Source organism: Schistocerca gregaria, chromosome 8, assembly GCF_023897955.1.
Source record: "Schistocerca gregaria isolate iqSchGreg1 chromosome 8, iqSchGreg1.2, whole genome shotgun sequence".
Classification (NCBI taxonomy): Eukaryota; Metazoa; Arthropoda; class Insecta; order Orthoptera; family Acrididae; genus Schistocerca; species Schistocerca gregaria.
The window spans coordinates 219,421,974-219,448,668 of NC_064927.1; the positions used below are offsets into that span (position 1 = coordinate 219,421,974).

Genomic DNA, 26,695 nt, shown 5'->3' on the forward strand with positions numbered 1-26,695 from the left:
TATTGCTTCGCTTATCACTGTGCTATTTTGAATTTGGTAGCAACAGAGTGTATTGTGCCGCGATGCGCTGTTAAACTCTAAGTATCTAAGTTACTGGGTCCTACTTCCAGTTACTTGATTTCGTGAACCGGCTTTCAAGTAAAATCAGTCACCTCGTCTTCATGAAGTCGAAACGAATTCTAGAATGGAGAGAATTGGGCTGTAAGTTTGTCGTTGCATGGACATCTTTTACCTCTTTGGTTATAAAGTTTTTCCGTATTGTAGCATCTTTTTCGTGTGCTGAATTTTAAGCATTCCCTTTGCTTGGTGTCGTTCTCAGTGTATGAAAGAGAGCTCTTTACGTAATAACTCACCACAATAGACAGCATTTGCAGTAACTGTTATTAAACCACAAACTATATATTCAAATGCACTCAGAGATTGTGTTTTGCAGGTATCATAATGGCACATTCGGAAGGATTCGAGATCGGATAAGAGGGTGAGTATCACCGAGGAAAAGAAACTGGTTGTGTGTATTCTATGAGAGACCAACCCCTGATGATGTTGCCTACATACTTGGGATGATAAGGGTAAACAAATCAGGTAACCCGTCGAGAGTACTACTACTGAATTATAGTAAAATGTATTCGCCTATCCTTTAACGCTCATAGCTCTGCCACTCACTATGCAATAGGAGGAACGTTTTATACGGTGATGGCCATTCAGCATTTTAGTAATCTTATGTTCAGCGACCAAAGAACACAAGTCGGAAGACGTTCAACTCTGCAATTGCTTGCAGACGTTTGTAAAGAATTGATGGTAATTTTGCCACATGTTCCTAAAATATTTTTGTAACACGACTGTAATATAACCTCAATTATACATTTTCTGTTGATTACAAAGGGTAACCCAGAAGCTGATCGCTTGAACATTTTTTGGGGTCAGTGGTAGATACTAAGGGAAGGTGGAGGTTTGTATGATGCAGAAACATTACCTTTCTCTCAGAGATTTAGAAGGGTCATGCAAATATTAATGGTCTCAGTTTTTTCAAAGCGCTCTCACTAATAGTTCTTTTGGTAAAGCCTGTGGTATCAAATCTTTAACTTGAATTAACACAATGACGATCAGAGACTAACTTGTATAGATTTTAACTGCAGGGGCTGAAAAATCAAGTAAGCCTTAGACGATGCACCTTCAAGGGTGTTAATGTACAAATCGCTGAGACCACCGAATAACGCTACTGACATCAATATTCCAAAAACTAATGAGGCAAATTAAAAAACAAATAATTTATTAAGAATGATCTCGGTGCCATACCAGGAAATACCTGGTTCTAAATGGCATTAAGAAAGATTTTGTTTCAAATCTTTAATAATACTGAGACATGACGGTTTGTTCATGATAAAACATGTACAGAAATAGATAAGTAACTTTTTGAGTAGTAGACAAATAGTCAACAAAAACCATTTCTTATGTCTTTTAAATTTGTTACAAGAGTAGAACAAAATTAAATTCAAGAAAAAATCACTTACTATTGACTTATGCTTCTTACACAATTTCATTCTTGGGAGCATATGTTGCAAAATTTACAGTAGAACTTCCTGTGCTGTTGAAGAAATTGGTTCATTAACATGGTTTTGTTTTGAGAGTGGTAAACTTCGCTGGTCTTTCAGATGAAGTACAGTGTAGCAAGCATCAGCCATGGTCTTCAATCACTGAATTAAACAGAGATTTTTGCAGTCTTTTGTTTCAGAGTAAGAATATCTAATATTTATTTTGAGATGTATTAATGGTATACATAATGAGTTTTTCGATGAGAAAATCAGTTTTTGGGAAAATGGATTTTCGAAATAGTCTCTTGTTAAAAATTGTGTAAAAAATGTTGAGACTACGTTCTTAGAAGTAATTTAAATCGTTTTTAAAAACTGCGGCACACGATGTTCCACGCCGTGTTTATGAGGCACGAAGCATGCCTGATATAACCTGCGTTGTCGGACATACAACTGAGCACAAGCGTGTTATCTTCTGTGTTGATTACACTGCAAGATAGTTGACAATAGATTTGGCCCATTTTTATTGTTTCATTTGTAAGTAAACTCGTGTGTTTGTTGTGAAGTCAAAGATTTCTTCCCTTCAAAGTGCCAAAACATAGGTCGACTGTATCTAAATATCGTCTACAATGGCGCAAGAAAATAAAGGGTTCTCAGAATTCGTGATTCATAGTCTACGTCAGTATTTGACTTAACAGTAGCGTCTAACTTCTACACTGGTAGTGATGCTGCTGCCTCTAAACCTGCAAGTCCTTCAAAAAGAAAGCTAGCCGGAATGAAGAACAATAGAAGCTAAATGCTGGAACTACAGATGAGGTAACAAGTGTGCCTCTTTTATCAGATGTTTTGGAGAACAGTGTGTGCTGCAAAGAGTGTGGGAAATGTGGTGTTTCACTGAGAAACATACATATAGGACTTGTTTGTGAATTAGAGTTGATGCGCAATCATTGCAAACATAGTGTTATTTTTTCAATTTCTCACTTGTTACACCTGATACAGGTAAGCTATATGATATAAACTTTAGACTGGTTTAGGGACTACAGGGCAGGGTTGCAGGTGCATGTTATGTTGTATTATGTGGTGTGATGAATTTCCCTGCTCCATCCTCAAAATTTGACAGTCGCATCATTGCAGTAGGCTCTACTGTTGAAAATGAAGCAGAGGAAAATATGTATATTACTGAGGATGCTGTGGTTGAAAATGATAACAAGGACTTGTTCATAGCCTTTGATGGAAGCTAGCAGAGGAGACGTCATATATCTCTGAATGGTGTTGTTACAGCTTCATGTGTGGACACTGGCAAGGTTGTTGATGTGACAATACTTTCCAAGAATTTCAAATGTAAGGATGAAATGAAAAATAAACACGAAGAAGACTGCATAGAAACTTTCATTATTCAAGTGGTGGAATGGAAGTTGCTGTAGTAAGATGTATGCATAATCGCTCAGTAAACTGGTACAATGTTAGCTACATAAATTATCCTTGAGATTCAAAGAGACTGAGGAAAATTTGCAAGTCAGAAAGTGTTGGCTTCGTTCATAAAAGGATGAGATCAAGACTTCGATGCCTCAAGGCTAGCACTAAATGTAAGAATCTGTGAGATGGAAAAATTTGTAGCTAGGAAAAACAGACTGACAGGTGGCGCTATGGAAGAACCGCTATGATCTAAGAGTTAGACAGAGTATAGCAGTTGCAGAATTAATAAGAAGAGAGCCGTTCAGGATATGTTTCTTTACACAGCTTCAAGCAATGAGAATCCCCAACAGGGGCTATGTCCAAAAGGAGAAGATAGTTGGTGTATGTTCAATATAGGCGAGGTTACTAAACAATATTACAAACACCCTCATCATTTGCAGCCTGCCACAATGGACGAAATGAAACCAATATTCCGAGACTTTCTAGATTAGATTAGGTTAGATTAGATTAATTATTCATTCCATAGACCCACAAAAGAGGGGATCCTCCTGGCTGTGGAACATGTCAGATAAACACATTACAAAAATGAAATTAGAAAAACTTGAGGTTTTTTTAAAATTTTAATGATCCTCAGTCAATAAACAGTAAAATTATGAACATGAATTAAAATTATGAACATGAATTAAAATTAAACTTCTAATATTTACAAGTTTAATACTTCTTACATCTGCTTTCATTAAATCCTTCATTCACACAGTAGCTAGTTAATTGGTTATTACAAGGTATTGTCAAAAAAGTAAATTATTCATTTCAATGATCCTCAGTTAAGAACAGTCAAATTATGTACAAGACTTTAAATTTAAACTTCCACTATTTACAGGCTTATCTGCTAGTAGATAATGCTAGTAGATAATGCTAGTAGATAATGCTAGTAGATAATGCTAGTTGATAATGCTAGTAGATAATGCTAGTGGATAATGCTAGTGGATAATGCTAGTGGATAATGCTAGTGGATAATGCTAGTGGATAATGCTAGTGGATAATGCTAGTGGATAATGCTAGTGGATAATGCTGGATAGTGCTATGTAGATAGTGGTCTAATAAAGAAATGCCATCATAGTCGGACTCAAAATCTATGTGAGTGAGTGAACCATGTGATATGGAGCAGACAACTGCGTTTTTGGTCATAAATACTCGTCATTTTGGCATTTATGATGCTGTTCCATTATTCAATCAGAGTAATATACCAAAGAGCAAAGTTTAGCAGAAGATGGGGCTCTGTGTAGGATTACGAACAAAAGCAGCTATGCTTTGTTAGACAAGGAACGGCTCAGATCTACAGATAATGCAGTAGCTATTGAGCAGGCATTCAATGAAGTAAAATCTTTGAAGCTAATTTCCCGTAACTTTAATTCTTTTGCATATAAGGTACTTTTTTCAGAGTCTGTTTATAGTAACAAGATGAGATATTCAGGAGTTACTCCTCAAGGCTTTATAATATATCTGAACTAAAGAATTTGTGAGGTTTTTATATTTAAGGATTCGCATTTTAAAATAATTGTTAAAATGAATAACTTCTTTAAAATTTTATAAAAAATATAGAATGTAAAAAACCAAAACTGATTTTACCAAAATGATTAACTTAGTAGAAAAGCATTACATATTCCCGATCTGTGAAAAATCAAGAATGTAGTCCCAATATATCATGAGAAAATGTTCCTAAATGTTGGCTAAGTTTAACATTGTGAGCATAGGACATTACATATAACCTTAGGGAGACCTTACATGCCAGCAATCACAACACAACAATGTTCCAACTGCATGTTTAAAGTCAAAAATGTCTTGTGTACACTATAATTACATGGAATAGGTTGATAACTTTAGCTGACTCAACATTTTTGTGTAAATTTGTTGTTTTTACTACTTATTTAATCTGACTGGATTAGGGCCTTTTCTTACGCCTGACCACGAACAACATATACACAAAATATTACATAACAATCACAATAAAAATTATTTGCAGAAGAAATAATAATCGACAGTAATAACAGTAACACTAATAATAATGATAAAACAATGGAGGCATTAAGAATGATACTGGTTAGTTATTATCTAACAATCTCAACGATAATAATTTGCGTTATTACTAAATTAATAACTTACCTGATCTTGCTTACATTTCTTCGTTTTGCTATAATTGCAAAATCTCTGTCGCAGCTCATAAGGGTGTGCTACGTCTACGTTCCCTTCAAACCACCCTAGGTTTGCCAGAAACATCAATAAACATACATTATCTAATGAGGTGAACCTTGACGCATGGCACTTGGAACCCCACAGGCAAGCACTGCTAGGCATAAAGACCAAACGTCATCTAACGACGAAGCAATTTCTCCATGTTTGGCACTTGAGACAATTCTAGGGACATGCAACAAAGTTCCGAGAACAAAATAGCACTGTAAATCCGTTTAGTGAAAAAATGGCACATAGAACATTTGAAATTTCCACTCCTCAAACTACTTGGTAGGAAAGACTACAAGCAATGATCTAAACGCCACTACATTTACTTTTCTCGTTTGTGACGTGTTGAAAATCCGTAGTCAAACGAGCCAAGACATAGAAAACTTTCAAATTTTCTGAATGTAGCCTCTCTCCCGCACCCAAACAGTTCAGTGTTATTTCTGATCTAGAAAAAACAAAGATCGAGGCTTGTGGTATGCATTAAAAATATTTCACTTGCACTACATTATAACGAAGTACTGGTTATTTTGTTATACGTTACTGTGTTTTCAATTGGAAAAACTGTAATAAAGATGTAATGCTTTGTCTTTTCAGGTGGTTTTCATGAGTGTTCCTCAAAAGTTCTTCAGACCTCGGAAGCAAAAAATTGTAGGTCATTATCTTTCGTCTCACTATTGCGACTACTGAGCGAGCATTACGTCGTCTCCTCTTAATCTTATTCTTAATTATCTTTTCCAGCTACGCCGAAATTTGCTGAACTAATGAGAAAATAAATTGGAAAAGTGTGGTGCAGACTTGGGTCTCTGATGCATCTCACGCAAAAAATGATTTTTGATGCATTATATTCGGTTGTTTTCTGGAAAGAACTTTGAGCAAGAGTTAGAGAAATTATTTTAGCAAGATTTTATTGGAGGCTAGTATCTTAAATTTTGCTTCCCAGTAGTGGCCCTATTATATTGTAACTTTTTTAACGAATAAATTTTGTTTGTTATTACTGTAGTGTTCAACCTGTATGTAACAAAAGAAACAATGCGAAATTTAGAAAGAGAATTCAAATTTAAAGAGAACGGAAAGGAGCTTTAATCTTTGCCAACGATATTGTGTTTCTGTCACAGACAGCAAAAGATTCGGAAGGTCACCTGATCGAAATGCATAGCGCTTTAAAAAGAGATTTGCTAAACTACACTGGACTTGGGATATGTTTTGGAAGGCGACTATGGGTTACCACCCTGTAAACTACACTGGACTTGGGATATGTTTTGGAAGGCGAGTATGAGTTACCACCCTGACAGTAATCGCTGTAACTTGTGAACCTTTCATATGACTACTTGCCCCCATGCGTATGCTAAATTCATTTTGCCTCTGTGTTTATTGTTGACATCCTGCATTAAAGGTTATCACATTTATCAGAATCCAAATGAACTTGAGTGCTGAAATACTATTAAAAATGATGGCCATGTCATTAATTTAATCAATTGTTGATGGGTGATTGACGTATGCAAAGGAACTTAATAAATTTTTCTTATTGATAAATGCATAGATAATTATTCGACTCACACCAAAGATCCACTTGAAAAGTATTTATCACTCACTGACAGAAGAAGTTTTACGCTGTTCGTTTATTAGTTTTAGTATTAGTTACCTTTCGTTGTTCTTCTGTCCTGGTGATAAGACGTGTTGTGTAATTTTAAAGTGAAATGGTGGTATACGATGAAAGCAATTCATGGTCAATATGATTTTATGATTTACGATACCACGGATCACAGCTCTCTGGGAGATTATTATTATTATTTTAGTTTTATAAGGAGAATTCAGATGGACGCGTCGATATTCACGACGGAACTGTTCAACAATAGAGGTACGTGAATGTGTTCATTTCTAACCCTTCGTGGCCGCCAATGTCAATATCGATATATTTGGCGCGACATTCAAAAACGTGCAGTCTTTCTTTTCAATTAATTTGGAAGTCCGACGATTTTCCTTCTTAGATGAATAAATGCAATTTAATCACAATTCTTTTTATCTAGGCCACGGGGAATGATAGAACGTACGTGCCTCTATCCCGATCGTACGTTAGCATACAACTGAGTGGGTACCGACGGAAACAGATTTATGACCCATTTCCTTTACGGTATTCTTATTTTGAACCACTTACTCGCGAATGTAATTGCCCTCTTATTTTGTGGAGTCACTCGGGCGTATTCTATAATGTTACTTTTAATACCCAGTGGCTTAGTTTCCACAATTGACCTTTGCCTGTGTCTCAACGGTGCTTCACGCGAAATACTCATTACGCGACCACCACAACAACTATCATTTCAGAATTACAACACCGGCTGACTAAGCTTCCAAGAATTTAACAGGGCGGTTACACGTATCAACACAGAATTGAACTTTAATAACAGTTGGGCACAATTTCTTTGATTATAAAGTAGGACAAAAAGATGTGTTAAGCGAGAGGACAAAACTAAAATATGATCTGATGGCAGCACAACGCACAGATAGCACTGAATGGCGGCTGGGTGGCACAGACTATGGCTTGTCTGGTTGAACTATTTACTGTGGCTCAAAACATGGATAACGCAATCTGAAATTATCTAACACTGAGAAGACTTTGATGGATTTATATTCTATACTACGCTGGCGCAGCTGAGAACAGAGACAAAGCAGAAGTTGATATGTAAGCAGATTTACCAAAGTCTTTATTAGCAAGTTCAGCCGTATGGTAGATGCGAAATGCTATAATGTGTCTGTCAACAAAACTTTAGAGTCCGCCAACATTTGGTACTTCAGAACCTCCACGAACAACATCGAGTTTGCTACAACTGCTGGAGACAAGAAGAATGGTATACCAGTCAAATCTGTCGCTGCTCAAGCCTTCTTGGACGGACCTTCTGTTTTCTGTGGTTGTCGACTTAATTTTAGTTTAGATATTAAAGATTCGTTTGGTCATGGTAACGGATGCTTTACTGTAGCCATTGTTCGTGGAGGTTCTGGAGTACCAAATGTTGACGGACTCGAAAGTTTTGTTGACAGAGATATTATTTCCCCCCTGCGGGTCTGGGGGTTAGAATAGGCCCGAGGTATTCCTGCCTGTCGTATGAGGCGACTAAAAGGAGTCCCTCCCCCTCAAGGGGTTAGTTACCACCTGCGTCCGGAGACGGACGGTTTCACGACCTATATTTGCGTTCATTTTGGTTTTTCACTTCTTCTGGTTTCTTCCTTCCTTTGGTTGGTTCCTTTCTTTGTTCTTCTCCATCTCGCTGTCTTACTTACTAGTTCTCCTTGCCCCCTTCTCCTTGCCCCCTTCTCCTTGCCCCCTTCTCCTTGCCCCCTTCTCCTTGCCCCCTTCTCCTTGCCCCCTTCTCCTTGCCCCCTTCTCCTTCTCTGGTCTCCGCTTTGGCGTTTGAGACAGTATGTCCTTTCTTTCCCTCTCTCCTTTCTTTTTCCTTTTCTTCCTTCCTCCCTGTGCGTGCCTGAAGGCCGACCCACGCGTTCGCACGCGTAGCCGGTGACGGGGTAACGCGTAATTCCCCGCCCTGGGTAGACAAGTAAGGCACACACGTACCCCCTGGTAAAGGCCAGGCCCAGGGAGGGGTGATTGACTGAGCTGACACCTTCCGACTGTGCCGATTGGTCCCTCCATCCATTTCTCGGGAGGTGTGACCTGAGGTGTGAACAATCACCTAAGGCGGGAGTGCCCTCAGAGAGGGTCTCTACAAGGAAGGAGCGCGCCATCGGAGACGCTGGCAATCATGGGGGATTCCTCCGCAATGGATTTCTCTTCTTCTCTCTCGACTTCTGCCCACAAACGGAAACTTGACCAGCCACCAGTGACAAAAGTACTACCGCCTGCCCCACAGTTCCTCGTAGTTTCTCGATCTGAGGACGGAAAGGATTTTTCCTCTGTCAACCCTTTCGTTATCCAGAAGGGCGTAGATGCCATAGCCGGATCTGTCAAGTCTTGTACCAGGTTGCGTAATGGTACCTTGTTACTAGAAACTGAGAGCGCCTTTCAGGCACAAAAACTGCTTCGGGCCACACTCCTGTACACGTTCCCTGTCCGGGTGGAGGCTCACCGCACTCTGAATTCGTCTCGTGGAGTGGTCTATATTAGATCACTCGACGGATTGACTGACGAGGAGATTGTCTTTCCTCGCTGAGCAGGGCATGACGACTGTCCATAGGGTCATGAAAAAGGTCATGACCTTTTACCGACCCGGACACTTTTCTTGACCTTTGACAGTGTTCAGCTGCCGTCACGCATCAAGGCGGGCTACGAGGTTATCTCTGTTCGCCCCTATGTCCCGACACCTACGCGCTGCTACCAGTGTCAGCGTTTCAATCACACTCGCCATTCTTGTTCCAATGCGGCTACATGTGTGACCTGTGGCAGGGATGCCCATGAGGGTGACTGTCCACCTCCGTCTCCTCGTTGTGTGAACTGTCGCGGTGACCATGCAGCGTCCTCCCGCGACTGTCCCGTCTACAAGGAAGAACGCTGTATCCAAGAAATTCGGGTCAAAGAGAAAGTCTCCACCTCGGCTGCTCGCAAGCTATTCGCTAGCAGGAAGCCCACGTTGCTCCCAGCGGGGAAGTACAGTACTGTCCTCGCCTCTCATCGGACTACCAGGGAGGTGGCGACGCAGACATGCGATCTGACCTTCAGCACTACGGTCGTCCGTTCGGCCAGTGCTAAGATCGCCCGGTCGACGTCTCCTCTTCCTCCCGTCGCCCCTCCGACACAAGCACTTTTATCAGCTTCTGCCAGGACGAAGACCCAGAAGTCAGAAGCACGGGCCTTCAAGAAAGAACAGTCTCGTGCAGACCTTCTACGTACCTCGAACCCTCAGCCATCGACCAATCCTTCCACAAAACGGCCTTCCAAGAAGGCTCATAGGAAGCACAGTTCTCCTTCCCCGCCACGGCACATTTCTCCTCCTGCGCCCCCCAGCGGTTGCCGCCCCAGGCCGTCATCCGTTTCGCCTGGCCGCACCGCTGGTAGCCGAACATCTGGCCGTTCACCAGCGGAGGAAGCTCCCCCTTCTGGCCATCTTCACAAGATGGCCGATGAACCTCTAGAACAAATGGACGATGACTGTCCGCCTCCTGCTAGCGGCGGTAGTGCTCGTTCGAAGCCGGGCCCTCAGCGGCCTTCTGGATGACCCATTCTTGCACCTTCTTCTCACGATGGCACTTATTCACTGGAATATTCGCAGCATTCGTTCCAACCGAGAGGACTTGAAATTGCTGCTCCGCTCGCACCGTCCTCTCGTCGTAGCCCTCCAGGAAACGAAGCTACGCCCATGCGATCAAATTGCCTTTGCACACTACACCTCTGAGCGTTTTAACTTACCCCCTGTGGCAGGTATTCCGGCTCATGGAGGGGTTATGTTGCTGGTCCGGGATGATATCTACTATGATCCCATCATATTGCACACCGGCCTGCAGGCAGTTGCCGTCCGCATTACTCTCCCCAATTTTACATTTTCCATCTGTACTGTTTACACTCCATCGTCGTCTGCCGTTACCAGGGCAGACATGCTGCAAATTATTGCTCAGCTCCCTACACCATTTTTGTTAACTGGAGACTTCAATGCTCACCATCCTCTTTGGGGCTCTCCAGCATCCTGTCCGAGGGGCTCCCTGTTAGCAGACGTTTTCAACCAGCTCAATCTAGTCTGCCTTAATACTGGCGCCCCTACTTTCCTTTCAGACACCTCTCACACCTATTCCCATTTGGACCTCTCTGTCTGCACTACCCAACTTACACGCCGGTTTGAGTGGTATGCGCTTTCTGATACATATTCGAGCGACCACTTCCCGTGTGTTATCCATCTCCTGATGCATACCCCCTCTCCGTGCTCAACTAGTTGGAACATCTCCAAAGCAGACTGGGGGCTCTTCACTGCCAGGGCGACCTTTCAGGATCAAACCTTCACAAGCTGTGATAGTCAGGCCGCACACCTCACGGAAGTCATTCTCATTGCTGCTGAATATTCCATCCCTCACACTACTTCTTCTCCACGCTGCGTACCGGTCCCCTGGTGGACCGCAGCATGTAGAGACGCCTTAAGTGCTCGTCGAAGTGCTTTTCGCACCTTTAAACGCCACCCTACAGTGGCGAATTGTATCACTTACAAACGATTACGTGCGCAGTGTCGTCGTATTATTAAAGAAAGCAAGAAAGCAAGAAAGCCAGCTGGGCTGCTTTCACAAGCATCTTCAACAGTTTTACTCCTTCTGTTGTGTGGGGTAGCCTGCGCCGGCTATCTGGAACTAAGGTCCACTCACCAGTTTCTGGCTTGACGGTCGCGAATGACGTCCTTGTGGCCCCTGAGGATGTCTCCAATGCCTTCGGCCGCTTTTTCGCAGAGGTTTCGAGCTCCACTCATTACCCCCCTGCCTTCCTCCCCCGAAAGCAGGCAGAGGAGGCTCGGCCACCTAATTCCCACTCCTCGAATTGTGAAAACTACAATGCCCCATTCACTATGCGGGAACTCGAAAATGCACTTGCCCGGTCACGGTCCTCCGCTCCGGGACCTGATTCTATTCATATTCAGATGCTGAAGAACCTTTCTCCTGCGGGTAAAGGTTTCCTTCTTCGTACATACAATCGCATCTGCATTGAGGGACATGTTCCCGCATGCTGGCGCGATTCTATTGTACCGATTCCTAAGCCGGCGAAGGACAAGCACTTGCCTTCGAGTTATCGACCCATCTCGCTTACCAGCTGTGTCTGTAAGGTGATGGAGCGAATGGTTAACTCTCGGTTGGTTTGGCTGCTCGAATCTCGACGCCTACTTACCAATGTACAATGTGGATTTCGTAGGCGCCGCTCTGCTGTTGACTATCTGGTTACCCTGTCGACCTTCATTATGAATAACTTCTTGCGGAAGCGCCCGACCGCGGCTGTGTTCTTTGAGTTGGAGAAGGCTTACGACACCTGTTGGAGGGCGGGCATTCTCCGCACCATGCATACATGGGGCTTTCGCGGTCGCCTCCCTCTTTTTATTCGTTCCTTTTTAATGGATCGACAGTTCAGGGTACGTGTGGGTTCTGTCCTGTCACACCTTTTGCCTGGAAAATGGGGTGCCACAGGGCTCCGTTTTGAGCTTCGCTCTCTTCGCCATAGCGATCAATCCAATAATGGATTGCCTCCCAGATGATGTATCAGGCTCCCTTTTCGTGGACGATTTTACCATCTATTTCAGCGCGCAGCGTATATGTTTCCTTGAGCGCTTTCTTCAGCGTTCTCTTGATCGTCTTTACTCCTGGAGTGTCGCCAATGGCTTCCGTTTTTGTGCCGAGAAAACGGTCTGTATTAACTTGTGGCGCTACAAAGAGTTTCTCCCACCGTCCTTACGACTCGGCCTCGTTGCTCTCCCATTCGTGGAGACAACAAAATTTTTAGGTCTTACATTTGACAGGAAACTTAGTTGGTCTCCACATGTGTCATATTTGGCTGCCCGTTGTACCCGTTCTCTAAATGTCCTCCGTGTTCTCAGTGGCACGTCGTGGGGGGGGGGGGGGGGGGGGGGGCCGGATCGAACCGTCCTACTTCGCCTATATCGGTCGATCGTCCGCTCCAAGCTGGATTATGGGTGCTTTGTATACTCCTCTGTACGGCCGTCCATCTTACGCTGCCTCAACTCCATACAACATCGGGGTTTACGGCTTGAGATCGGAGCGTTTTATACTAGTCCCGTCGAGAGTCTTCATGCTGAAGCCGGTGAATTGCCACTCACCTACCGGCGTGATATGCTGCTTTGTCGTTACGCCTGTCGGCTACTGTCAATGCCCGACCACCCATCGTATCGTTCCTTTTTTGACGACTCTCTTGACCGTCAATATGGGTTGTATGTCTGTGCCCTGCTACCCCCTGGAGTTAACTTTCGTCGTCTCCTTCAACACCTTGATTTTTCGCTCCCTGCAACCTTTAGTGGGCGAGAGCCACACGCCACCTTGGCTCCAGGCTCAGGTTCGCGTTCACCTTGACCTCCGCTCGCTCCCAAAGGAGGTTACCCCCGGTTCAGTATACCACTCCCGTTTTGTCGAACTTCGTTCGAAGTTCATTAATATGACTTTCATTTACACAGATGGCTCTAAGACCAACGACGGGGTCGGGTGTTCTTTTATTGTCGGGGCACAAAGTTTCAAATACCGGCTACATGGCCATTGTTCGGTCTTCACAGCTGAGCTCTTTGCCCTCTATCAGGCTGTTCTTTACGTCTGCCGCCACCGACATTCTGCTTATGTCATCTGCTCCGATTCTCTGAGCGCCATCCAGAGCCTCAGTGATCCGTATCCGGTTCACCCTTTCGTGCACCGGATCCAACGCTCTCTTCAGCAGCTGGTGGACGACGGGTCTCCAGTTAGCTTTATGTGGGTTCCAGGCCATGTCGGTATCCCTGGGAACGAAGCTGCTGGTGCCGCGGCCAAGGCTGCGGTCCACCAGCCTCGGACGGCTTCTTGTTGTGTCCCTTCATCAGGTTGTAGCACGATCATTTGTCGGCGCATTTTATCGCTGTGGCATGCCGATTGGGCTGCACTTAGGGACAACAAGCTTCGGGCCTTGAAACCTCTTCCCGTAGCTTGGACGTCCTCCTCACGTCCTTCTCGGCGGGAGGAGGTCGTTTTGGCCCGGCTACGAATTGGACACTGCCAGTTCAGCCATCGCCATCTGCTGACGGCAGCGCCGGTGCCGTTCTGTCCATGTGGGCAATTGCTGACGGTCCACCACATTTTAACGTCCTGTCCGGATTTTACTACGCTGCGTCTTGATCTTGGCCTGCCATGTACTCTGGATGCCATTGTAGCGGATGACCCAGGAGCTGCTGCTCGCGTTCTTCGTTTTATCAACTTGACACACCTGTCTAAGGCCGTTTGATTATGCTGTAGTTTATTAATCCTATGCCTGTTAATACGACTTTTATAGTGTCGTCCCTTTTAGTTGCTGTTTTAACCTTGTGCCTCGCGGTACATTCCTAAATTAGTCAGGGCGCTAATGACCATTGTAGTTGTGCGCCCTAAAACCACAAAAAGAGATATTATTGCATTCCGCACCTACCATATGGCCGAACTTGCTAATAAAGACTTTGGTAAATCTGCTTATATGTCAACTTCTGCTTTGTCTTTGTATACTCGTAATAGGAGGAAAATATCTGTAAATGAGTCTGTATTCATTTGGGTAAAAGGTTAGAGTATGTGAATATGTAAAGTTTGTTGGTGACTGTACTGTATATTTTCATAAATAAATTTTGTATTTGCAAACTGATCTGTAGCGTAGCTGAGAACCGGACAAGGGTACATCTAGAACCGGGGGCTCAAGGATGCAACAGCATGTTACGCCTACAGAGGCGGCTGACGCAACCCGCCGAACAGCTCACGCAATCTTCGCAGCGCGCCAGCGGCGGACTTAGCGCACAGCGGAGCGAGATTGTGATCCTGTTTGTCCTAACAAGCCAGAGCAACAATACAATACCCGTTTCCTCGATGTGTGACGGTGTTTCAGGTGATAGTCGTGGTCCCAGCGTCTCCAGAGTAGCGCCTGTAATTCCCCGTAAAGGGGCATGAAATGCACAAAGTCGCGGCTAGCGATCTGCTGGACGGATCGCAATTATTCTGTAATGGAGTCCTGAAATATCGGCAGATTCCAGTGTATGACACACCCGTTCACCAATCCTACCATGGAGCAATTCGATTTACTTATGAGGAAGTGTGCACAAGATCAAACGTCAAAGTGGCAGACCTGTCACGAGTAAGATTGCCCTCGGCACAGCGAGTTGTCCGAGGTAACTGAGGTATAAACTGTTCATAAAGCTAAGTCCTCACCACAGGTTCCCCAGTCAAAATTGGTGCTAGTGCGAAGTCATGCCAAGGACGAGTGTCCTAAGTGCACCCCACTCATAACAGGAGTCAAGCCCATGTAACATTCACGAGATAAATTTTTTCTACAGTGCGACGAGAGGAAGTTATGCCTCTAACAGTTACAAACATTATCTATCCGACATATGAAAAACAGTGAAATAAATATTAATTATTTATATAATATTTTATGATGTAATGGGACATATCGATGTGTATCATACGAAGACAATAATTGTAAATTCCTTTTATGATCTGCGTTTGTCTTCCTTTGTTTTTACTTTTTGATGGTTGGCTTTTGTAGGTTGCGGATGCACATCAAACTGAGGTCTGTTAAGAAATTGTAATTATTTGTTAATTATTACTTGAGAATAGAGCCCATTATTATTATAAATATGAGTGAATAATTATTTGTAACTTTAATTCCTCTCTGTGTTTTCTTTCCAATGCAGGAGCGCAGCCATTGATGATAGCGATTTGTATCCCGCTTTTGTCTGTTTTTTCCTTAGAAAAAAATCAAATGTTTGCTTGATGAAGTCTAAATAGTGCACAATACGAAAGTAAAGTTTAATAAGCATTTCAAATACTTATCTTATTTGCTCTAACAGTAGAAAGTCTCTATCAATTGTCTGCCGCCATCTTAACAATTATCTCATCGGCAAATTCAAATTACGCGACTCTGCAGACATAAATGCCGAACGTAATACAAATGTGTAAAAATAAATGTGCATCGATGGTCCCGAACTCATTTTAATGAAAATAATTCGAATCAGATTGGTTCTTTAAAAACAGAGCTCATAGCACGATCCTTATAACAAACTTTTGTAGCTGATGTATGAAGCCGAAATTAAGCAAGAGTTGCGAAGAATAGTGTTTCAGGTAACATACGTCAGTGTTGTGCGCGGGTGATATTCGGTGGTTTTAATGATCATTTTGCTGAAGATAACTGCTTCCATCATAATCAATAGTTGTATAGAATCTGTTGTATGAACTGTGATTTAGTGACATTTACACAACTTACAGACAACACTTTAACACGCCGTTAACTTGGAGTTCTTTAGCAACTTGACGAAATCTTTAGCCGGGAGAAAAATTACTTAGTAATTACTCAATGTAATAAGATTATCATTTTCATTTACAAATTAGTTAAATACCAAACCACTGAATAACACAGCTAACGCATCAACCAGAGGCCACTCCAGAGCAGAGTCTGAATCAGAAGACCAGTTTCTCCTCTCCTCACTTTCCATCAAACTCTGCTAAAGCACTCTCACAACCGCTTCACAAGGGTTTCATGCCAATCACAAGACTCATGAGCTCTGTGTCTCACCTCTAACTCGCCTTCTCTACTCATCAACCAATCATAATCAAAGTTAACAATATTCTTCTCCTTTCAGGAGAAGTGACCAATAGCTGTCTCGCAATTTCCCACGAAGAGAGGAGGAGATGATGTGCTATCAACTTGATTTTTAGCACAGCCTTTTTAGCCAGCGTGTAATTTGAGTTTCTGTATAGTTCTAAAGTGAACAACAGCTTTATCATGGAGATCATTATCTGCATGTCCGACGAAGGGCCCTGGTTCACGAAAGAGAAGTGCTTTTATGTCGCAACGTACATCACATCAGAGTTGCCATTAATGTTACGTCCCTTCTACAATTGTTTTGAAGTCCTGAGTCTTCCCACGAATCTCTGCAGGCCAAGGGACGACACCACCTGACGGCTTCTCCGATAGCATTTGGTCCACGGTGTACATGGCAAATCACGAATTTTCATGGACGCCATCTCTATTCACAAAGAGCGTTTATGGCAGTGTTATAACACGTTGGCCAGACGACTTACATTTCTGTCACGCCCGCTGCCCCTGTTGTGGCAAGAGGCACCTAACAGGTGGTCCAGGTAGGCCGTTTCGTCGTCTCTTCGACTGAACACATTGTCTGCACACCGGTGCGAGAAATTGTTGGGCCCAGCATTCTGTCTCCAGTAAATGTTTTGCGATGTTCGTTTCTCTAATAGATGCACGTGGCTTTCAAGCCGCAAAAGTCCACTGCAAGTTTTAGTGTTAAATGACCAAATTGCCTGCTTGCCCTTACCTCCAGAAAAGTACTATTCGAAGGAGAGCCACCATGAAGTCCCACATGCATTAACAACGTACACACTTCCATCAGTGTGTGTGCTCATGCTGACAACTTCCTCTCGTCTCACAAACCTGATATGTTGAGTGAAAAATGAGCATTAAATTGTACCTTTGGATGTGGAGAATAGTGAGAGAGTGACTCGCCTCTCTCAGATTATGAGATCCACACTAGTAAAACGATGGAGTATGTGGTGCTCACGACATTAGATTAGAACACGAGACACTGAACGTATGCATTTATGCAGCAAAATAACAGACAAAAGACGAAAAGAGGATATAAAACTTGCAACTGAGACACAAGAAAAAGTTTGAGGGACGTCTTCCATTCCATTTCCGGATATAAATGGATGTACTAACAAAGTTACTCAACTATATCACAAATACGCCTCACCCCAAAGACTGGAAAAGTAAGAAGGAAACCTGCGCCTAGGCTACCTGAAGAACTAAAACAGATGAATCTTGGCGACGCTGCACATCGGATGTACCAACTATGCCTACCCCCCTCCACCTGAAAATCATATAATTTACAAGCAGAAGCGGAACACGGTCAGCCAAGCTGTGAAAAATGCGAAATTCAAGCATACCCATACGTTTATCGACAGCAGAAATAGACCAACTGTCCTATGGAAAAACCTGCGTAGTCTTGGTATAGTCAAAATAAAAGCTGCAACTGAAGCCACTGTCCCAGACGAAGATCTGAACTGAACTGAACTGATACTTCACTTTACCCCTAACCACAACTGAAAAACAAATGCAACAGAGAATAATTTATTACACTATTGGCCATTAAAATTGCTACACCACAAAGATGACGTGCTACAGACGCGAAATTTAACCGACAGGAAGAAGATGCTGTGATATGCTAATGATTAGCTATTCAGAAAATTCACACAAGGTTGGCGCAGGTGGCGACACCTACAACGTGCTGACATGAGGAAAATTTCCTACCGATTTCTCATGCACAAACAGCAGTTGACCGGCGTTGCCGGGTGAAACGTTGTGATGCCTCATGTAAGGAGGAGAAATACGTACCGTCACGTTTCCGACTTTAATAAAGGTCTGATTGTAGCCTATCGCGACTGCGGTTTATCGTATCACGACATAGCTGCACGCATTGGTTGAGATCCAATGACTGTTAGCAGAATATGGAATCGGTGGGTTTTGGAGGGTAATACGGAACGCCGTGCTGGATCCCAACGGCCTCGTATCACTAGCAGTTGAGATGACAGGCATCTTATCCCCATGGCTGTAACGGATAGTGCAGCCACGTCTCGATCCCTGAGTATACAGATCGGGACGTTTGCAAGACAACAACCATCAGCACGAACAGTTCGACGACATTTGCAGCATGGACTATCAGCTCGGAGACCATGGCTATGGTTACCCTTGACACTGCATCACAGACAGGAGAGCCTGCGATGGTGTACTCAACGACGAACCTGGGTGCACGAATGGCAAGACGTCATTTTTTCGGATGAATCCAGGTTCTGTTTACAGCATCATGATGGTCGTATCCGTGTTTGGCGACATCGCGGTGAACGCACATTGGGAGCGTGTATTCGTCATCGCCATAGAGGAATATCACCCGGCGTGATGGTATGGGGTACCATTGGTTACACGTCTCGGTCACCTCTTGTTCGCATTCACGGCACTTTGAACAGTGGTCGTCACATTTCAGATGTGTTACGACCCGTGGCTCTACCCTTCATTCGATCGCTGCGAAACCCTACGTTTCAGCAGGATAATTCACGGGCCTTTGTGGATACAGAAAATGTTCGACTGCTGGCCTGGCCAACACATTCTCCAGATATCTCACCAATTGAAAACGGTCAATGGTGACCGAGCAACTGGCTTGTCACAATACGCCAGTCATTACTCTTTATGAACTGTGGTATCGTGTTGAAGCTGCATGGGCAGCTGTACCTGCACACGCCATCCAATCTCTGTTTGACTCAATGTCCAGGCGTATCAAGGCCGTCATTACGGCCAGAGGTGGTTGTTCCGGGTACCGATTTCTCAGGATCTATGCACCCAAATTGCGTGAAAATGTAATCACATGTCAGTTCTAGTATAATATATTTGTCCAATGAATACCCGTTTATCATCTGCATTTCTCCTTGGTATAGCAATTTTAATGGCCACTAGTTTACTTTATGTGGGTAAACGACTGTAGCAACGAAAAATACTATCCAAAGTATTTGCTGCCACTCTCAATCGCAGGATCCCAGGCTATTGTCGTTGTAGTGTTCTTCAGTCCAAAGACTGGTTTGATGCAACTGTCCACACTGTTCTATGCTGTGCAAGCCTCTTCATCTCTGAATAACTACTCAACCTACATCCTTCTGAATCTATTCACTGTATTCGTCTCTTGGTGTCCCTCAACGATCCTTACCTCTCACGCTTCCTGCCAGTACTTAATTTGTAATTCCTCGAGGTCTCAGAATGTGTCCTACCAACGGATCCTTTCTTCTAGTCAGTTTGTGCCACAAATTTCTTTTCTCCCCAATTCTATTCAGAATCCTCTCATTAGTTATCTGATTTACCCATCCATCTTCGGCATTTTTCTGTAGTACCACATTTCAAATTCTGCTCTTCTCGTCTAAACTGATAATCGTCCATGTTACATCTCCATACATGACTACACTCAATACAAATACTTTCAGAAGAGACTTTCTAACACTTAAATCTATAATCGATGTTGACACATTTCTTTGGAAACATATTTCTTGCTATTGCCAGTCTACATTTTACATCCTCTCTACTTCGACTATCTTCAGTTATTTTACTGCCCAAATAGCAAATTTCATCTATTTACTTTAAGTGTCTCATTTACTAATCTAATTACCTCAGCGTCACCTGATTTAATTCGACTACATTCCATGATTTCCGTTTTACTTTTGTTGATGTTCATTTTATGGTATATTCGCCTTTCAAGACACCGTCCATTCCGTTCAGTTGCTCTTCGAGGTCCTTTGGTGTCTCTGAGAGAATTACAATATCATAGGCAAACCTCGAAGTTTTTATTTCTGCTTCTTGGCCTTTAATTACTGCTCCAAATTTTCTTTTGTTTCCTTTACTGTTTCCTCAATATTCAGGTTGAATAACTTCGGGGATAGGCTACAACCACTCCCTTCTCAATCACTTCTTCCCCTTCATGCCATCCCTCCCTCCCTCCCCCCCCCCCCCCCCCCCCCGATTCTTAAACTGCCATTGATATATGTTCAAATTGTAAATAGCCTTTCGCTATTTTGCCCCTGCCACCTTTAGAATTTGAAAGAGAATATTCCAATCGGCACTGTCAAAAGCTTTCTCTAAGTCTACAAATGCTATAAACTTAGGTTTGTCTTTCTACAACCTGTCTTCTATGAGAAGTCGTAGGGTCATTATTGCCTTGTGCTTTTTCACATTTATCCGGAATCCAAATTGGACTTCCCCGAGGTCGGCTTCCACCTGTTTTTCCATTCGTCTGTAAGGAATTCTTGTTAGTATATTGCAACCGTGACTTATTAAACTGGTAGCTCTGTAATTTTCACACCTGTCAGCATCTATATTCTTCTTGAAGTAAGAGGGTATTTCGCCTGTCTCATACACCTCGCTCTACAGATGGAAGAGGTTTGTCTTGTCTGTCTCTCCCAAGGCTGTCAGAAGATCTAATGAAATGTTGTGTACTCCCGCCGCCTTCTTTCGACTTAGGTCTTTCAGTGGTGTGTCGAATTCTTCACTCAGTATAGTATCACCAATCTTATCTTCATCTACGTCCCCTTCCTTTGCATAATATTGCCCTCAAGTACATCTCCCTTGTGCAGTCCCTCAATATGCTCCTTCCACTTTCTGCTTTACCTTCTTTACTTAGACTGGCTTTCTGTTTGAGCTCTTGATATTCATACAGGTGGTAGTGCCCTTTTCTCCAAAGGTCTCCTTAATTTTCCTGTAGCCGACACCTACCCTTCCCCTTGTAATATATGCTTCCAAACCCTTACATTTGTCCTGCAGCCACTTCTTCTGAGCCATTTTCCACTTCCTATCTATCTCATTTTCTAGACATTTGTATCCCTTTCTCCTACTTCATCTATTGAATTTTTATATTTTCTCCTTTCATCAATTAAATTCAGTATTCTTATATTACACAAGGATTTCTACTGGCCCTCGTCTTTTTACCTACTTGATCCTCTGCTGCCTTCACTACTTCATTCCTCAAAGCTACCCATTTATCTTCTACTGTATTCCTTTTCCCTGTTCTTGTCAGTAGTTTCCTAATGCTCCGTCTGAAACTCTCTACAATCTCTGGTTTCTTTAGTTTATCCACGTCCCATCTCCTTTAATTATTACCTTTTTGCAGTTTTTTCAGTTTGTCTACAGTTCATAACCAATAAATGTCTTACAATTTATAATCTGGTTCCTAAATCTATTGTCTCACCGTTATATAATCAATGTGAAATATTGCGGTGACTCCAGGTCACTTCCAGGTATACAAACTTTTTTCATGATTCTTAAACCGAGAGTTAGCTACGATTAAATATTGTACCAGGCGGCTTCCTTTTTCATTCCTTTCCCCCAGTACTTTCACGTACTACACTCCTGGAAATGGCAAAAAGAACACATTGACACCGGTGTGTCAGACCCACCATACTTTCTCCGGACACTGCGAGAGGGCTGTACAAGCAATGATCACACGCACGGCACAGCGGACACACCAGGAACCGAAGTGTTGGCCGTCGAATGGCGCTAGCTGCGCAGCATTTGTGCACCGCCGCCGTCAGTGTCAGCCAGTTTGCCGTGGCATACGGAGCTCCATCGCAGTCTTTAACACTGGTAGCATGCCGCGACAGCGTGGACGTGAACCGTATGTGCAGTTGACGGACTTTGAGCGAGGGCGTATAGTGGACATGCGGGAGGCCGGGTGGACGTACCGCCGAATTGCTCAACACGTGGGGCGTGAGGTCTCCACAGTACATCGATGTTGTCGCCAGTGGTCGGCGGAAGGTGCACGTGCCCGTCGACCTGGGACCGGACCGGACCGCAGCGACGCATGGATGCACGCCAAGACCGTAGGATCCTACGCAGTGCTGTAGGGGACCGCACCGCCAATTCCCAGCAAATTAGGGACACTGTTGCTCCTGGGGTATCGGCGAGGACCATTCGCAACCGTCTTCATGAAGCTGGGCTACGGTCCCGCACACAGTTAGGCCGTCTTCCGCTCACGCCCCAACATCGTGCAGCCCGCCTCCAGTGGTGTCGCGACAGGCGTGAATGGAGGGACGAATGGAGATGTGTCGTCTTCAGCGATGAGAGTCGCTTCTGCCTTGGTGCCAATGATGGTCGTATGCGTGTTTGGCGCCGTGCAGGTGAGCGCCACAATCAGGACTGCATACGACCGAAGCACACAGGGCCAACACCCGGCATCATGGTGTGGGGAGCGATCTCCTACACTGGCCGTACACCTCTGGTGATCGTCGAGGGGACACTGAATAGAGCACGGTACATCCAAACCGTCATCGAACCCATCGTTCTACCATTCCTAGACCGGCAAGGGAACTTGCTGTTCCAACAGGACAATGCACGTCCGCATGTATCCCGTGCCACACAACGTGCTCTAGAAGGTGTAAGTCAACTACCCTGGCCAGCAAGATCTCCGGATCTGTCCCCCATTGAGCATGTTTGGGACTGGATGAAGCGTCGTCTCACGCGGTGTGCACGTCCAGCACGAACGCTGGTCCAACTGAGGCGCCAGGTGGAAATGGCACGGCAAGCCGTTCCACAGGACTACATCCAGCATCTCTACGATCGTCTCCATGGGAGAATAGCAGCCTGCATTGCTGCGAAAGGTGGATATACACTGTACTAGTGCCGACATTGTGCATGCAATGTTGCCTGTGTCTATGTGCCTGTGGTTCTGTCAGTGTGATCATGTGATGTATCTGACCCCAGGAATGTGTCAATAAAGTTTCCCCTTCCTGGGACAATGAATTCACGGTGTTCTTATTTCAATTTCCAGGAGTGTATTTTTGATTCTCTTCCTTTCCCTACTATCGAATTCCAGTCTTCCAGGACTATTAAATTTTTGTCTCCCTTAACTACCTGAATAATTTCTTCTATCTTCAATCTCTTCACCGTCTGTCGAGATAATTAGCATATGATCTTGTACTACTGTGGTTCGTCTGGACTTTGTGTCATTCTTGACTACGATAGTGCGTTCACTATGTTGTTCATAGCAGCTTACCAGCGTTCCTATTTTTTTTTATTCTTTAATTAAACCTAAGATAGCATTATCCTTGTTTGATTTTGTATATATAACCCTGTTCCTCCTGCCACCGAAGTTCACTACCTCCCACGATATCCAACTTGAGCGTATCCGTATCCGTATCCGTTTTCGTTTTTAAATTTTCTGACCTACCTGTCCGATTAAGACATCTGACATTCCACGTCCCGACCCGAAGAACGCCCGTTTTCTTTCTCCTGATGATGACATCCTCCTGAGTAGTCCCCGCCCGGAGGTCCGAATGGGGGACTATTTTACCTACGGAATAATTTACCCACGTGGATGCAATCATCGATTAACCATACAGTAAAGGTGGAAAAGGAAAAATTACGACTGTAGTTTCCCCTTGCTTTCAGCCGTTCACAGGACCAGCACAGCAAGACAGTTCTGGTTGATGTTACAAGGCCAAATCAGCCTGTCATCCAGACTGTTGCCTCTGCAACTACTGAAAAGGCTGCTGCCCCTCTTCAGGAACCACACGTTTGTCTGGCCTCTCAACAGATACCCCTCCGTTGTGGTTGCACCTACGGTACGGCTATCTGATCGCTGAGGCACGCAAGCCTCCCCATCAACAGCAATGTCCCAGGTTCATGGGGGAGACGAACACTTTTACCTCCAGTTATTCATTACAGCGAGGTTATCCCGAAAAGTCTTTCTCGGGTAAGTTGACAGAGCCTGGAGCTGGTTATGAATGCCTGTTTTCGTTATATCTACGATGTTCCACTGTTTGATCATCATATGGACAGCTTCAGAAGACAATGACATACATACTAAAGGGACAATAAGGATTGCTGTTGTCACTGTATGTATTTGTTACTCTTGTACAACTCTCTTCCCAATCTGATCTTCCTCATTCCCCTGGATTCTTAGTCGATGCAGTCTCCTTGAATTTCCTTTGTCCAGAACTCGCTGTCTTAGAAAACATATGCGTTGTACAAGTACTGGCAGTATTGGCTTTATTAGTTCATAGTCACTATTATTTACTCTCATTGCCACTTTAGACATCCAGATCATTTTAAAACTGTCTATCATATTAAAACTCCTATTTTATGGAAACCATGTGCGAAACGCTGGTCCGATGTGAGGGCCTAATGACCTTAATCAGATCATAGAATGTTACTTAAAAACCGTCTTGATTGCAATTTTTTTTATTCATATGACCGCTTTCGGTTCATTAAGAACCATCTTCAGATCTGATATTTCAGTTGCAGGAGTAAGCCGTCCAAATCCAGCAGTTTTCAGATGCTACGTCACGAAACCGGTCATATGAATAAAAAAAAATTGCAATCAAGACGGTTCTTAAGTAACATTATAAAATCACTGATTGCTGTTATCCCATAAGACATCATGTCTGTTTTTGCAAAATTAATCAGATCAGTTTAAATAAATAAATCATACAAAACAGATGTCTGTATGGATGGATGTAAGTCTCCTCAGTAGCTCCTCCTAAACCATTAGACCAAATTCAACCAAACTTGGTACACATATCATTTATTGTCTGGAAAGAATCGCTGTGGGGTAAGAACCACCCACTTATCAAACCGGGGGGGGGGGGGGGTGGAGGGGAGGGGAGGGAGGAGATATGAAAATTCAGTGTAGCCCATGGTGCGAGAGTATCCATACTTTAGTTATCCTGTATTTGACACCGAGAGCGCTCTCAGACTTACAATAAATTTTACACATAGTTTCAAAACGTTACGAAACTTTTTTCGCTGACGACTCCACCAAAATGATGAAGGGAAAAAAGTTTATCGCGTATTACACTTCCGATGTTCATATAGTAAAACTGTCACATGTTACCTAACGTTTTAATTTATTTCTTCCTTACTACTAGCTGTATTCGTAACACATTCTGCAGACAGTGTTCAGATATTCCGCTGAATTTACCAGAAAAATTACATCACTGTACGAAACTCAGTTCTGGAGATACGATGTCGTAAACACTGAATGCTTGAGAAACTACCGCAGCTTGCATGACATTTTAATTTACTTCTTTGCTACTAACTATTATCGACTTTTTTCGCAGGCAGTATCCAAGTATGCCGCTGAATGTACCTACATAAATATGTCACTGTACGACTCATAGATCAGGATGTATGATTTCGAATACTGAAAACCGTGAGAATCTGCCATATTGAGAATAACATTCTAATTAATACTTCTTTGCTACTTATTCTATTCACAAGAAATTTCGAAAACAGCATCCGCATATGGAGCTTAACGTACGTAGCCAAAATATCATTTTACGACACGTAGCTGAGGAGATATGCCGCCATAAACGTCGAGGCGGGTGAGAAATTGCCGCATCATGCATTACATTTTAATTTATTACGTCTTTACTGATGACTCTATTCACAACGCTTTTCGCAGCCAGTAGCCACACATATCAGTGAATGTACCTGCCGTGATACAACTTCATAAGCACTGAGATGCGTGGAAATGAAACTGCAGGGCGAAATTTGGTAAAGGTAGAGGTGCGATATGAGTACAAATACATGTGAAATATGTTAAGTATGTGTAAAATATATGTGCCATATACCCATGGAACGACTGCAATCAAATTTGATAAACATATAAGTTACGATCTGTAAACAAATTCTGTAGGGATAAGAAACACGAGCCTCTTATGAGTATAATAGTGTGGAGAGAGACGGAAGGACGAGGACCGTCAGCAAGGAGAAAAGAGGAGATAGACACTGATAGGGGGAGGAGGAGATGGACACGGACCGGGAAGGTGGAAATGGACAGAGAGAGGGGAGAGGGGGAGATGGATAGAGAAACGGTGGGAGGAAATGATAGGCAGAGAGAGATGAGGGAGGATGAGATGAACACACAGAGGTGGCGGAGGAAATGGACAGAGAGAGAGAAGAGTAAGAGTAAGAGTAAGAGTTGGTCAGAGAGGGGGGAGAGGAGGCGACAGAGATAGCAGAGAGGAGGAGATGGATTGACAAAAGTAAGTAGAGGAGACAGATAGAGACCGGGAGGGGGAAGAGGTAGATAGAGAGATGGGGAAGAAGGAGATGAATACATGAAGAGGGGGATGAGATGGACAGGGAGAGGGGAGAGGATGAGAAGGAGTAATTGAAGATTGGTAAAATAAGTATTCTAGCAATTCCTAGTTTCTCAGCTAGTAAATAAATATGACATAAAATGCAGACGGGCAATGGCTAGATGAGCTTTTTTGAAAGATAAAAATTTGTTCACATCTATAAATTTAAGTGTCTGGAATTTGCCTTCGAAAGTATTTTTCTG

The 26,695-nt window shown here is 43.5% G+C and overlaps 1 long non-coding RNA gene across 1 annotated transcript; it reads left to right on the top strand.

Annotated features, from left to right (window-relative positions):
- The first annotated feature begins 432 nt into the window (after positions 1–432).
- LOC126284683 (uncharacterized) lies at positions 433–6,265 on the top strand. Its single transcript, XR_007551524.1, has 3 exons — positions 433–478; positions 5,778–5,831; positions 5,922–6,265. It is a non-coding gene; the product is annotated as an uncharacterized LOC126284683 (long non-coding RNA).
- Positions 6,266–26,695: the final 20,430 nt, after the last annotated feature.